Source organism: Topomyia yanbarensis, chromosome 1 (genome assembly GCF_030247195.1).
Source record: "Topomyia yanbarensis strain Yona2022 chromosome 1, ASM3024719v1, whole genome shotgun sequence".
NCBI classification, from domain to species: Eukaryota; Metazoa; Arthropoda; class Insecta; order Diptera; family Culicidae; genus Topomyia; species Topomyia yanbarensis.
Window position 1 is genome coordinate 78,090,752 of NC_080670.1, and position 14,002 is coordinate 78,104,753.

A 14,002-nucleotide genomic window follows, 5' to 3' on the forward strand; every position below is an offset into this window, starting at 1 on the left:
TTTTTTATACTCAACCTTGAGTTAAATATGCCAAAATTTAAGTTGAATCTACCTAATTTTGAGTACACCTCAAACATCTCAAAAGTACCTTATTCCACAGAGAACAGACATCCATGATCGAACAAAAATATTTAAAAAACGTGTGTAAACATTTGAATTAATATACTAAAAACACTAGCGCCGCCACACCAACCTATCCCAACTATCCGTCAAATCGATTCCGGAACCGGTTCGAAATCCTGGATGGATTCTGCATGAAATCTAGATCTCAAAGAAAACAACCGATTCCGACTCTATCGGTTGACGCATTTGAGCTGGAATTCATGCTGGAAGTCCGAATCGGTTCCGGACTAGTTTGACTGGGTAGAGGAATAACCGCTGTCAATTCTGTCGCACTCAGCCACAAAAAATCATGACGACAGTAGCGCACCTGGTTTAGATATCCAAACTACCTTCGAAACCGTTAGAGATTTTACACAAGTTGAACGCTGAAGATGGACGTCTGTTCTCTGTGCTTATTCCACGAAGGTCTCGACTGAGTCGAATCTCTCACTTTGTTTTTAACAACAACTTTAATAAGTGCGAAAGCGACGCAAGACTCAAAACTACCTAAATTTAAGTTAAAAGAACTTATTCTGCGGGTTGTTTTATTTTTCCGTGTAGATATGTGGAATGTATCCAAACAGAGACAGAAAATATCTATATTATATGGAATGCAGCAAACTAGACATTAGATATATGAAATGCAGTAAAACTGAAACTGCCACAAATTTAGCCGATCCATATATGTATAAAATATTCCGCTGCATTACGTTTAGGTCTATACGTTTATGTATATACTGAATAGATGGATTTGTTACCTTATTGCAATAGCCAGTCGTTCTTCTGGACCTATAGCCTCCCGGAAATTCGTGTCTATTTTCACGATGTCATTTCTAATTAAATTTAAAATTTGATAAAAACATGCGATTGGCATTCTGAAATAAATGTGAAATCGTTTTTCGTCTTGTTTTAATTGCGGCATAAGAGTGTGATATTCTCCAAATAACTTGCGCTCCAGATTGATATCGTGAACCCACTTTCTTTTCTTTTTTCTGGAATACAAATTCCAATATATATATTATCACTTAATATATACGTCTTAGTATGAATATTAAAAAATACCTTGAATTTTCCGCGTTCTCCAATGCAAGAAATAGAAGCGCCTCTTCTTCGTCCGATGACGAATACATTGTCGCGATCACTGCGAAATTCGCACCAGTTTGGGCATACATGCGAATCGCACCGTCGCAGCAAGCGCGATAAAATCGCAAGGCGAAATTTTCGCAGTCGCTGCGACAAAATCGCGTCAGTGTGGGGGAACCTTTATACTAATGACGATTTCGTTTGAACCTGAAACTGAGTCAGGTTCTAGCACCAACCGCTGTCAGTTCATACATTTTGACAGCAGTTGGGGTTAGGAACTGACTCAGTTCGCCTCAAACAAAAACCACATAAGGTCTTTGGTCCAACCCGGTCAAACCATTCGGAATTTGATTCGGAATCCTGAATGGAGTCAGTATGAATTCCAAATCAAATGCAATAACCGATTCTGAGTCGGAATCGGTTGTTGCATTTGATTTGGAATCCATAATAACTCCATTAAGATTTCTGACAGCTGATTTACAACCACAGATGCAATGTATCGCCAACGGATTTTGGTTTGTTTGCATCAGCCCGGTCAAACCATTCGGAATTTGATTCGGAATCCTGAATGGAGTCAGTATGGATTCCAAATCAAATGCAACAACCGATTCTGAGTCGGAATCGGTTGTTGCATTTGATTTGGAATCCATAATGACTCCATTCAGAAATCCGAACCGGTTCCGGAATGAGTTTAACTGGGAGGAAATACCTAACCACAACCGGTTCCCAGTTAAACTCATTCCGGAACCGGTTCGGAATTCTGAATGGAGTCATTATGGATCCCAAATCAAATGCAACAACCGATTCTGACTCAGAATCGGTTGTTGCATTTGATTTGGAATCCATACTGACTCCATTCAGGATTCCGAATCAAATTCCGAATGGTTTGACCGGGTTTTTGCAGCGCAAAATATTTTGTTTTCCTCACGAAATAATTCGGCCCCGTTTCTTTTTTAACGGGAATAGAAAGGCTTATTCAGAAATCCGAACCGGTTCCGGAATGAGTTTAACTGGGAATGAAGGAAGTTTGCTGGACCGATTTAGACGACGTCCAAATAACCGTTCAACAAACGTCCATCGTTGGACCTGTGTTGAACGGTTTTGAAACAATTTTTTGGACGTCTCAGTGGGTACACCGGTGGCGTCAATCCCAAATCCTGTAAGATTGCCCAGTAAAGTTCAGCCGGAATTGAGCTGGAATTCTGGCTGGTTCCAGCTCATATTCCGACTCCAGTGACACACGAGCTGGAACCAGCCAGAATTCCGGTTCATTTCCGGCTGAGCTTAACTGGGTGAGAGTCGTCAAAACAGTGAGAGACTCGAAAATGGCCTAATCAACATTTGATAACAACACTTGGCAGAATATATTTTTTCAATTTTATTAATGAATACGTTATTATTTATAACAATTTAATTATGCTTTCGAAAACTAGTATTGTTTTTAAGTGTATTAATACATTTGAAAGCGCAGTATGCAAACACTGTTAAAATACGATTTATTTTTCTGAAGAAAATTTTCAAAGCTATTTGTCTGGATTCGATATCATTGCGACTTCGGCCCTTTGGTCGGTTCAGTCTTCGGCAGTCTTCGTTTAAACATAAACAACGCATTTGGTTTTGACTTGTGTAAATTGTAAATTTATTAGCTTACGATACCCTGTTGGTGATTTCCTATTCCTATTTCGTTAATTTACGAGAGAATTCATAATGAACGAAGTGTTTCACGCAATCGACTCGGTTGGCAGTCAGGGCTTTGAGGATGAAGCTGACGTGCTGGTAGAAATGACCGATTTCTACGATCCGATCGCGGCTTTATTGTCTAGTATCGGTGGTGAGGCTGAAAATCTTACCGAAGAATTGAGGTAGTGAAATCCAGAGAGAATTAGGAGAGACGAATAGTGTGAGCCAAAATACAGGCCAATCGAGCTAAGTAAACATTACTCATGACTGCATTTCGAATCAAGATGAAATAATTCCATCGTTTATTTTTAATACATATAACCTATTGAATACTTTAACGACGCTGAATTCCTCTGAATAAAGACTCGACACGTCAATCTTTTGTTTATCATTTATCTGTCAGTGTCATCCCAATCGAGCACGAGACCTGTCAATGGCCCTCGTTCCAGAAGGATTCGAAGCGACTTTCTTCGGATAGAGGGCTTTTGACAGGTCTCGTGATCGATTGGAATGACACTGATAAATAATAAGAATAATTAGGTTCTTTACTGAAACAGTTAACCTCACTTTTCTTGACAGTTCACTTGTACTGTTTACATTGGACTTAGAAAAATTTTGTGGACGACTAGATTCGCTCCAAGCAAATCGCAAAGAATTTTTCTAAATCCATGTAAACAGTACAAGCGAACTGTCAAAAATGAACACTCAAGTTCATTTGTGACGTCAGCGTAAAGTATTCAATGGCGTTTTCGTTTTTTCTTGGTGCTACACCGGTGTAGTGCAAAGAAAGAGATAGACTGATTACACCCAAGTTTGAATGAGTGTAGCACCGACTACACCGGTGTAGTGCACTGTCAAAAACGAATATGCCATAAGATAGAGTTGGCGAGTCTTCATCCAGAGGGATTCAGCGTCGTTACTTTACACTGAAGTCACAAATGAACTCGATGTTTATTTTTGACAGTTTGCTTGTACTGTTTACATGCACGGTGTGTATCAAGGTGCTTAGAGTTCTAAGGAGATTCGTCTTTGGCAGTAACTAGGTGAGGAGTGAGGTAAGCGTGCAGCAAGCTGCGGGGAAGAATAATGACAGCGAACAACTTTGTTTACATACTGAAAGCCAAGCAAACATGCATGGGGATGTAGTAAACAATGTTGTTAGCTGTCGTTTCTAGAACCAACATGGCTGATCGGCGATTTCGAGGATCGTATCACCAGAGAATAAAAGCTCCTTGGTGTGTATAATAGAACAATATTATGGCAAAAAAATAAGCATCGCTGAATTGCTCGTTATTGGTTGAAAGAAACTTTTACCTTTCATTTAAAACTAATTCGGAAATAATCCATCGAGGGATCTAGAACATTTTTTTTAAGTTCAAATCTAAGTATATTTTACCTTTTTATTTCGACTATGTAGTCACATTTTCTTTTTTTTACATTTTAACGACATTTAATTAGCTAGAGATTACTGGGTAGGGAAAGTTATGAAAATTTAGAGCCATAGTACTCAAGTGAGAACAAGGATATGAAGTATACAGATCGGAAAACTAGAAGTGGCAGGGTCATTAGAACAGGCTTATTACTTTACGGGCTTAACTTTTGTCTTCTGCTGATAGGGGTCGAGCTAAGGCAGCATAACTACGAATCACTCAAGTCCACCAGCAGACAAAAGTTAAGCCCGTAAGGTATTAAACCTGTTCTAATGACCCTGCCACTTCTAGTTTTCCGATTTGTATACTTCATATCCTTGTTCTCACTTGAGTACTGAGGCTCTAAATTCTCATAACTTACCCAACATCTTTAACTAATTGAATGTCGTTAAAATGTAAAAGAAACTAAATATGATTTATGAAACATACTATATTAGACTGTCCCAAAAAAAATCGATGTTCGAAAAGTCATGGTGATCGACCCAATAATGAAAGATAAGCATATTTTGATTGCTTTTGTAGAACAAATCAAGTTTCTAAAAAATCATCTAGAGGTTCGGCAAATAAGATTTATGAAAAATTCAAAGTCTGATTAATTTTTAAATACTTTTTTTATTTTGCGCAGACCGTGGAGAATAAATCCCATTTAAAAGTTTTTTACAAAAAGTGCTTATATCAGTGATAGAACAAAGCGATCAATGATTATACAAAGCGTGAACAATATTTTTTTTCAATTTTGAAGAAAACCCACACAAAACAAATATCAATATTTTTTTCGTTAAACCAAAGGCATATATTGGAAAGTACTATTCATTACAAAAGTTTTCGTGGATAAATATTGTGAAATTTCAGTCGGGGAGCTGAAATATAGCATTGTTAGTAAATGCTTTCAAACCATGAAACTTTGCCACATTTTTTTAATTGATCAATATCTCAACCGTAACTTGACCAGTTTGGGTATCAAATAAAAAGGAATTCTCTCTATCTTACAATTTTTTTGGTGGAATTTACCATCTTATTCTAAGGTAGTTATTGAGACATTTATGGAATTGTGCATGATCAACAACTTTTTCGAATAAGAAGTGATAACTTTAATATTAACCTATACAACATTCACGATTAATTAGATTTATTTATTAATGTTAATGTATGATAAGTCTTGTAATAAAACACTTAAATTGAAACTATTTTATATGTTATCGAATACATATGGCATGATTGCACCTTTAGAAGAGTTATTTTGGACCTTGGCGATAGTTAGCCACCCTCATTGAATTGAAAAAATAAAAATGTTCGTCGAACCTCGGTGGATTATTTTCAAACAAGTCTTAAATTAAAGGTATAAAGGTCTGCTATCGAATAGCGAAAGATTCAGCGATGCTTATTTTTTTGTTACAAGGTCATTTTATATACACACCGTGATGGACTTAAAAAAATTCTTTGCGATTTGCTTCGAGCGAATCTATTCATCCGAATAGCAAAAGATTCAGCGATGCTTATTTTTTTGTTACAAGGTCATTTTATATACACACCGTAATGGACTTAAAAAAATTCTTTGCGATTTGCTTCGAGCGAATCTATTCATCCACAAATTTTTCCAAGTCCATGTAAACAGTACTAGTGAACTGCCAAGAAAAGTGAGGTTAACTGCCTCAGTAAAAAATCTAATAAGGGGTCGTTCATATACCACGTGGACAAAAAACCTTCATTGTTAACCCCCTCCACCCCCTCCGTGGACAATTGCTGTACCGCTACCCCTCTTCCTACGATGTTCACGTGGACTTTCCAATTTTTTTGGGCAATTTAATAAAAAAATGGGTTTTCAAAAAAAAATCCTTCGTGTTAGACTACTATGGCGAAGAAGGGCCATGAAAATCGTTTAAACTTTAACCACAGAATATCATAAACAGGCCATACACGATACGATTGGTCGTACGACCGGTCGTACGATTTGGGTCGTAACGACCGTCTGAACGATTATCGTAACGTGTGTGCCTCTGTCGTACGACATGTAGTACGATCGGGTCGAATCGTATGGTAGTTTGGCATGCTTAAAAACTGGTCGTACGATCAGTTGTATGCATGAGTGAAAATTTGTAAGTATTTGTTTTTTTTTCATATACCATTCGACTTAGCTCGTCGAGATCGGAAAATGTCTGTGTGTGTATGTGGAAAAAAATGTCACCTCTGTTTCTCAGAGATGGCTGGACCGATTTGCACAAACCTGGTATCAAATGAAAGGTACAACCTTCCCATGGGCTGCTATTGAATTTTTTGTTGATTGGACTGCTGGTTCCGGAATTACGGGTTGAAGAGTGCGACTACACAGATAATTCCCATATAAACTGAAATGAAAAATTCTCAAAGGGGGGAGTTTCGGCAGTGAATCTGTTTTGATTGTCGTGCAGATTCATTCATCTATTGATGTAATTGTGCTTTTTTGGCGATAATAGTTGCGACGGAGAAGATCTGTACGCTGACTACTCAATATTCGGCATGGAAAATCTTGTAATTTGTCAGGACAGCTTATTAGAATATATTGGCTCAATTGGCACGTTCCCCATGTTATTATTTATGTAGTTTTACGTTTCTTATAAACGAAAAGCATAGAATTCGCTCAAACTTTCAAGACTCTTTCCCTATATACCAATCGACATAGCCCAAAGATTTGGGTCAATTTTTCTCTCTCTATGTTGTTGCCTTTCTTATATAGAAAGGTTATTCAATCACTCTAAAAACCGTCAACCTAACCCCTGTGTGTGTATGTATGTGTGTGTGTATGTGCGTATGTGGAAAAAATGTCACCTCTGTTTCTCAGAGACGGCTGGACCGATTTGCACAAACCTGGTCTCAAATGAAAGATACAACCTTCCCACCGGCTGCTATTGAATTTTTTGTTGATTGGACTGCTGGTTCCGGAATTTCGGGTTGAAGAGTGCAACCACACAGCAAATTCTCATATAAACTGAAATAAAAAATTCTCAAATGGGGGAGGAGAAATTTCCACATCGAATTTGTATTTTTGATGCCAAATGTCTTTAAAATGCATGAAACGTCGAGATTTGATGTAAGCTCGAAAAAATTTTTTTGGCGAAAATTGACTTTTTTGGACTTTGGCACCTTTTTGCCTTCCTCATATAGAAAGGTTATGCAATCACTCTAAAATCGTCAATCTGATCCCGGCGATTTTTTTTTACTTTTTTAGGCATAGGTAGGAGTATCCAGTGAGGGGTTGCTACTTTAAAATTGAAACTAGTTTAAAGTTTCTTAACAAGTTGAAAATTTTCGGCAGGGTCCGGTCCCCCTGGATCCTCTTCCTTGATCAGCCGCTGTTTTTAAGCGATGTTTCAGTGTCGACACATAGCATCTCAAGATCGTGGCTGTCGGTCCATTGTATGTATGTGCAAATCGTGCTGAATATGTAATATACATTTCCACCGTTGTATTGAACATAACCAGCCATGGAATCTTAGTTTAAACAAATGAGAAAGGCACTATTGCACCACTAGGTGGATAAAAACAGGTTTTTATAATAAGGTTCGGTAATTGTTCCGAATCGCGGCTTTTTCGAAAAGAGGGTTAATTTATTTTGGAAATGGTTCTAAATGGCCTATTTTGTAACAAGCAATGAAAAAAATTCGGGGGGAAAGCTTTAAAGTAGTTTAAACTGGAAAAATAAGTTGTTGCCACTTACCTTACTAACAACGGCATTGCTCATGAGAAAGTGACGTTAAGGGCGAAGGTAGCGTGATGCGGCTTTGCCGCATAGTCGAGTCCAAGGATTCGAAGCGGCGCAAAGCCGCTGAGAATCCGACGGACGAGGTGGTTTTGATCTTGCTATCGAAGGGTGCAATCAAACCTGTAATCCACTCGTTTGCCCGGTATACTCAAACATAGGGGCTATCCCTAGTTTAAGTCCGACTGAGCAAAGCGATGTGGCGTAGCCACATTAGGCATTAACAATGTTTTATTTAGTAACAGGATAGTATTCATTTACAAAAACAAAATGTCAGTGCCGAATGTGGCTACGCCACATCGCTTCATTCAAATGCTGTCCGACTTCGCTGCCGCTCAGTCGGACTTAAACTAGGGATAGCCCCTTTGTTTGAGTATACCGGGCAAACGAGTGGATTACAGGTTTGAATGCACCCTTCGATAGCAAGATCAAAACCACCTCGTCCGTCGGTTTCTCAGCGGCTTTGCGCCGCTTCGAATCCTTGGACTCGACTATGCGGCAAAGCCGCATCACAATACCTTCACCCTTAACGTCACTACCTCATGAGTAATGCCATTGTTAGTAAGGTAAGTGGGAACAACTTATTTTTCCAGTTTAAACTACTTTAAAGCTTTCCCCCCAAATTTTTTTCATTGCTTGTTATAAAATAGACTATTTAGAACCATTTCCAAAAGAAATTAACCCTCTTTTCGAAAAAGCCGCGATTCGGAACAATTACCTAAGGTTCAAAAAGCTTCGAAAGCTTGGCCTGTAGTATATTGGTACTGTGTGAGACTCACGACTCTCTTTCGAACCTGACCACTAAAATACTCCTTACTCTTTGTTCGCCCTTCTTCTCCACGGAACTATATCAAGGTATTATTTCGTGGGGGAGAGGGGGAGCGTTGTGCTTTCTTCGCATCTAGTCCTTTGGCCCACGAGTTTTCTGCAGTTATCTCGGAACCTCACTTGATGCATGAAATGGCTCGTCCTTTGAGTCATTTAGCTTTCGACTCTTTTCTTGTTTTTCGTCTCAATCCATTACGTCGCCATTTTGTTCTCGTCTCAGTGAGCCGTTTAGCTGCTGATTTCCGTGGGTCAATAAGCTGCCAGCCTTATTACGATCTGCTAGGACACGGCGGTGAAATAACCCTACTCCGATTGAGTTTTTCGATAGAGGAATTTCTGGAACGTGTTAATCAGTGGATCCAGTGGAGAGCTTTCTTTTTTTAATTGGTCCAACTGAAGGCATGGACCTAGACTGCTGGTACCCAGAATTCCGGAAGTGACCGATTCATGATCGCGTGAGCACAGTAGGTTCATGCTTGAGGCCGCGTTTGAAAATTTATAGGTGATGAGACGTTCATATTAACCCCGTGTGTTATCATGTCTGCTAAAACGCTGGTGTAGCTTGTGATTTTTATGTCGTGTTTAGTGGAAGTAAGCGTCATCTTTTTGTTTGGTCCTAGAGCTGAGGGTAGGGAGTTCCAGATGTAACCGATTCATGATCGCACGAACACGACATTTGGAGGTTCACTCCTGACACCGCGTTTGTGAATTTATAAGTGATAAACCGTTCACTTAGTCACCAGGGTGTTGCCTTGTTTGCTAGGTCGTGGGCGTATGTATGCGTGGATGACCGCGAAGGACTCGAGCGTTATTATGTTGACGTTTTTGTCGCGTGTGCTAGCGTATATGTAGCTTTGTATGTTCGCGTGTTCTTGAATGATCGCGCGCGGACCGTGAATATACTTAATTTTTAGTGCCTGGTTTAGATGCTAGAGGAAAGTAAGTTTTACCTTTTACGGTGTTGCCTAATTTTTTTTCTATTGGTCCAACTAAAAGCATGCATTTGTGCTGCCAGGAACGAGAGTAGAGACTTGTGGACGTGACCGATTCATGATTGTGCGAGCGATGGATTGATGCTTGAGACCGTGTTTGTAAATTTATATGTGCTAAAACATTCACTTAATTACTTGGGTGTTTGAATGTTGGCAAGATCACGAGCGTTCGCGTTTGTGATCAGGTTTGTGCTATCGCGAAGGCCACGTTTGTTTGCTTGGGATGAAGGAGATTGTGATTGTAAATGAGATAATAAGCAATTTATTGTGTTAGTGAGTGATAGCATGGATCTACTTTAAGACATAGCAATAAAAGAAAAAATAACATGCTGAATAAATAAAAAAGGAAAGAAATTAAGTAGAAGCGAAATTGATCGATATTATTTTTGGTACACATGAGTAGTGGAAAGCAAACACGTCGCCGGTGGTTGAGTGGTAAGCGTGACCGCCACTCATTCCAATTTGGCTGGGTTCAATTCCAGCCGAGGTCGTTGAGATTTTTCTGAGGTGAAAAAATATGGGTGGGTAATGTCAAAGACATAACCGGAGTGAAGTAGAATACACTATTTATATGAATATGTAGGTTATCAACGGAATTTTTCGGAACAAGGAAAGACTTCTAATTAATTCTTCATTAAAATAATGGTGGTCCTGAAAAGGACCGTTTATGTTCGCTTTGGCGAATGATGCGCTTGATTCGATTCCCGTTGGAGGCTGCTGACTTCTGCTCTCTATTTCCGGATTGAACTGTTGTCCATGGGTGCGATACTGACATGATTGGTGTAGCTGTAGCGTTATAAACCGTTCATGATTTCTTTCTGCATCGTATAATGAAAATGTTAAATTGCTGGATCAATTCAAGAAAGATGGCGTTTGGTCACGGGTTTCTTACATTAATATTTTATTGCGTCGATCACCTGCGTTTCAAAGGTCTATGTCTTCATCTCCAGGGTAAAAAACACTAACAATATTATCTTTGTCAAGTTGGTTTGAACATTTGAACGGAAGACGCAACGCACTGATCTACCTGAGCTGGACCCCGCGCACATCACACACTCAATTCAGTTCGGTAATTTCCGCACAGGTGAACAGTCAGTAAAATTTTTCAACTGATAGCTCAGCAAAGTGGCGTTAATTTACTGATTTTCAGCGATATATTTACCGAGTTTATTCAAAACAAACGTCACTTCTACTGAGATCTCGGTAAAAGCTTTGTTAGCTGAGTGCTCAGCTGTGCAAAACTCGGTAAAAGTAGTGAAAAATGCTGGGATTCGGTAGAACAAGATTAAGTGTGCACTCATTGCTCAGTCTGCTAGTGATGCGTGGGGGGACCGGCTCAGGTAGATCAGTGCGTTGAGTTTTCCGTTCAAATGTTCAAACTAACTTGACAAAGATAACATTGTTAGTGTTTTTACCCTGAAGAGGAAGGCATAGATCTTCGAAACGCAGGAGATAGACTCAATACAATATTATTGTAAGTAACCCGTGACGAAATGCCATCTCTCATTACTGAAAACAAAGTGATCGTTCATCTTTCTATCGGATCAATTAAGGAAAGTATTGGCCTGTGATATGAAAAGTACGAAATATATCTTCGGCTTTCTACATTGCAGTTCTTGACAAACACTAGATCAATGCATGTACCTCCAAGTGTAGTAGTTTGTGAAGGATCAGTAATAAGACGAAGCTTGAGGCATTCATTCATGAAATGAACAAATTTCATGTTTTCCTGCTTTGAAATGTCTATGTTAAAATCTTCCGAAACAACCATCGGGATATTTTTCCAAGCGTAAGGAAATAAATTACGTGTAATGAAAAATTGCTTTTCTTTAAATGTTGTATCTGGCGAAATGTATACAGCAACCAGTAACGTTTTAATACCTTTTAGCATAACTTCTGCTGCACAAATATCACCATTATTATCCGCCAGAGACAAATTCGCGTCAGGCTCTTCACTGACTTGTTCAATTTCATGAACAATAGCCATAGTAGATGCAGTGGTCTTTTGATAAATTGCAACACCACCAGCTCTAGAATTAGGACGCTTATATACGCTTATATTATGATACAACTATAACCGTTTATATCCACAGAAGAACAATTGTTCAACTAAGTCTCACTGAGGGCTAAAATGTCGACTATGGTTAGTAAATTGTCCGTTGAAATATTGAAATGAGCATTCAAACTTTGGACGTTAAAACTTATCAAGCTGCAACTATGATCTATCGCTCCAATAAAATTCAGTTATTCACTGTTAATAGTCAACAGCTGATGATTTGACAGGCGTACTAGCTCTGTTCTCAATTCAGTCATTCGGGGTGAATTACTACCCTTAGAGTGTGAAATTTGAAATTATTTTTCGAGTTTGTTAAAAAAAGTCCATCCATTGATGTATCCCGTGATAATCCTACATATACTAATTGTTGTTCAAAACATTTATCGTAATCAAACACAATTTCAGAAAAGGTACCTCCTTGTGATTTGTGTACTGTGAGTGCACACTAGACTGGCCCAAAATGGCATAAATCTCGAAATCAAAACCTTACCCCCTAAAACGATAGTTTGGGTCCCCAACAAGCTATCCTGAAAATTTCAGCTCGATTGGTCCACTGTAAGGGGTTCCGCAAATTGCTCAAAGTTTGTATGGAAAAAAGAAACCAAATGTATGGAGAAATGCATCAGTTTCACATTTTCAGCTCTAGGTGGCGCCGTAATCGATGAAAGTCTTTCGTGTGAAAAAATAAGAATCTTCATGTAACAATGAATGGACTCGTGAAAACCGGAGGTCAATCTAATGACAGCAGACAAAGTTATAAGCGGGCAAAGTTGAGGGTGTCTGGTACTGCAGTTGGGGTGGCTCTGTCGAAAGTGCAAAAAAAACTTGCTTATGAACGCACGAATTACATGAGGTAGAAACACTCGATTACATGATTTAACAACTTCTAATAACTCAAAATGCTGGCTATTTGGAAGAGTGGTATCTTCGGCAAACTGGACAACTATGTCAAGGGCTTTCCGGTAAAGACCTGAATAATTCAGAATTCTCTCACTAGGTGGCGCTAGAGCGAATGAAAGTGCCCTATACTTTTTTTTAATAGTGCTATAGCTCGTGATCGGGAACACTTGGCTGACCGTAGTCTTCTGCAAAGTAGATCATAAGGTCAAGGGCTTTTCGACTGAGAACAGTTTAATTCAAAATTCTTCCTCTGGGCGGAGTTGAAGTGCCTGGAAAATTCTAATACTCTTTCATTTTATATTAGGTCATATCTCGTGATGGGAATCATTTAATGGAGCGGAGTCTTCGGCGCAGTAGTATAATTTCATAATTCTCGTACTAATCGACATCGACATTCGACGCGCTTCGAAGCGCTGTAACTTTCAATCTATTTCTTGCATCTCTATAAAAATTTGGGAAAATATTCTTAAGCTGTTGTACTTTCAGATGAAGTAATAATTTTTTTTTCGATTTTCTGAAAAAAAAAAAAAAAGGTATGTAACCCCTTACGTATTGTACAATGATCATTTGGACGGTGTTAAGTCAGACCGGATTAAGGGACATTGTATTGATTTCGAGAACAACGAGTTTAATGTTTGAATCGCAGCATAATTTATATTTTAATTTGAAAAGAATTTACGCCATATTTTTTTTCTTATGGCAACATTTTCAAATCTGGTAAAAGTCGAATGTAGCTGAAGAAATTCATTATCCAATGCTATGTTTTGTGACTTAGTTCGCTCTGTCTTAAAACCGAACATTTGAAAATCGGAATTTCAGACCCCGTGTAAAACCTTTTTGGGGTCATACATAAATGACGTAGCATTTTAGAGGGTACGGAGGGTATACCAAATTTGTGACGAAGTGTGACATGGGGGAGGGTAGTGTCCGAAGTTGTGCGATGTAGCATTAAGTTTAATTGTTTTTAAGAGCATCAAAACCCATTGATTAGAGAAAACAATTTAATGTCTCTCCATTCCCAAGAGAAATAAATTAAAATTCACACAAATTAATTCTCACGCGGTTTCTGTTGTGGCAAATTTTACGATTCGCGGAATTGCATTCTCGCAAACAAAGAAAAGATGCGGATTTATCTTGCATATTAGTAAGCTTATGTTGCAAACTAGTAGATTTAGTTTGGTAGCTGAATTAGATT